Here is a 2,437-nt window from a genome sequence, read left to right as displayed (position 1 = left end):
CGTGTTCGTGCATGTTCGTGCCAAATTTTTTATGCACGCGCCCATCTCTAATATATACCTCAGCATATGTGAATTGAAGCGTTCATCTACAGGCTGATCGAATACCGGCTTACTTACTTACTTACTTACTTAGCTGGCCCATTACAGAATATTTGTTCCATAGACCGAACTAAGAAAAGATCTCCAATTCTCTCTGTTTAGTGCTTCGCTTCTTGGAATACCGCGCCTTATCATCTCTTCATCCACTTGTTTGCGCCATCTATTCTTTGGCCTGACAATTCTGCGTGCACCGCCATGTGGCTCAAATTTATACGCCTTTTTAGCGGGTTCATCATTGCTCATTCTTATTATATGGCCTAGCCAACGCAATCGCTGCATCTCGATACGTTTAACTATATTGATGTCGTTGTATAGCAGATACAGCTCGTGGTTCATACGACATCGATATTCACCGTCAACGCTGATCGGTCCAGCGATCTTTCGAAGAGTTTTTCTCTCAAACACGTCAAGCACTGCATTATCTGCTTGCGCAAGTACCCAGACTTCGGAACCATACATCAGCACGGGTAGTATCAGTGTTTTTGTAAAGCGTTACTTTTTGTTTGACGAGTTGTGGCTTTGTTTTAAAGTGCTTACTTAAGCCAAAGTACCATCTTTTGGCCAATACAATTCTTCTTTTTATTTGACATCTCATGTCGTTTGTTGCGTTTACGGCGTTGCCGAGGTATACGAAGTCTTTTACTACCTCAAAATTATTGGAACCAACTTCAACAGTTGGTCCGATCTCAATGGACGCATTGCGCGTCGACACCATCATCTTGGTCTTCTCGCCGTTTACCGCCAGACCCACTTTAGCAGATTCTCCTTCGACCTTCATAAAGGTATCGGTTACTTCTTTTACTGATCGTCCATGATGTCTATATCATAAGCATAAGCAAGTAAGATGTGGCTATTGGTGCAGTTTGTTTCACTTCTTTTGACGTTTGCCTCTAGTATGACCTTTTTAGCAGGATGTTAAAAAGACCACACGAAAGGATGTCTCCTCGCCTGAAACCTCTTTTGGTACAAAACTCTTCGGAGAGGTTCTTTCCTATTTTAACTGAAGATCTTGTGTCAGTTAGAGTAATTTTACAAAGCCGAATGAGCTTTGCGGGGATACCAAATTCAGACATTGCTTGGAATACCTTTGAACGTAGCGGGCTATCGAAGGCTGCTTGTAGCAATAAAAATTCTCTGCGAGATTGATCTTTATGATGTTTTCGTAGGTATTACCGTTTTTGAGATATAGAAGTTCAAATTGGGACAATGTATTGACTGTATCGCTACCTTATAAACCAAATTCATACATGGTACGCCTTAACTAACTTTAAATGAAAACCGTTTATACCTAGGAATTTTTTTTGCGGATTCTGAAACATCTATGTTTGTAGATGACAAAAATCCAAAAACCAGAAAAAATCGCTGAGGGGATTTTTAACCTTTAACTTTGGAGGTGAAAATGTAGGACGTACTTTTTGACGTGGTGGTAAACTTTACCCCTATACATATTCTTAAATATTTCTTTATATATTTTCTATTTATACCCTACACCACTATGTGGGGAGGGTATTATAAGTTGGTTTTGGCCAAAAAGTTTGTAACGCATCGAAATAATGGTCGTAGACCCATACTTATATATATCTAAATGAATGTCTCGACGAGCTGAGTCGATCTGGCTATGTGTGTCCGTCCGTCCGTCTGTCCGTCTGTCCATCTAAACCTTGTAATCACGCTACAGGTCGCAATTTTGATCGGATCGTCACGAAATTTTGGGTGTAGATGTGGGTCCCAGAGGGGAAGAAGCCTATTGATTTTGGTGATGGTCGGATAATATTTAGGGGTCGGAATGGGCAAAAAACTTATGTGGATAAAAAGACAACGTTTTTTTCCAAAGCGAATATCTCAGCTTCTATATGGGGTATACCAAAAGCAAAACCTGACAATGAAAGTAGAAAATATCACCTCTCTAATGATGTAAAGTAGGTTCTTGTAGGTGATCAAACAACGAAGATATCACAATAGTCGCAAATAAACCCCAAATTTTCATGTTTGCGATTTTAGTTATAATGACGAATATCACAGCTTTGGCTGGAAACTTTCCAAAAGCAAAGCCTAACTATGAAAGTAGAAGATTCCACCTTTACAATGATGCAAACTAGGTCGGCGTAGGTGACCAAATAGCGGAGATATCACAATAGTCGGTAATTCATCCCATTTTTCCATTTTTTTGGAAATCACGCTACTGGGCGCAATTTTGATCGGATCGTCACGAAATTTCGAGGGTTAATGAGGGTCTCACAGAAGAAGAAGCCTATTGATTTTGATGATGGTCGGATAATATTTAGGGGTCGGAATGAGCAAAAACTTTATTTGGAGAAAAAGTCAATATATATAAAAT

This window comes from Musca autumnalis, unplaced genomic scaffold, assembly GCF_047663935.1.
Source record: "Musca autumnalis isolate F117 unplaced genomic scaffold, ASM4766393v1 scaffold_43, whole genome shotgun sequence".
NCBI classification, from domain to species: domain Eukaryota; kingdom Metazoa; phylum Arthropoda; class Insecta; order Diptera; family Muscidae; genus Musca; species Musca autumnalis.
This window is presented reverse-complemented; position numbering follows the sequence as displayed.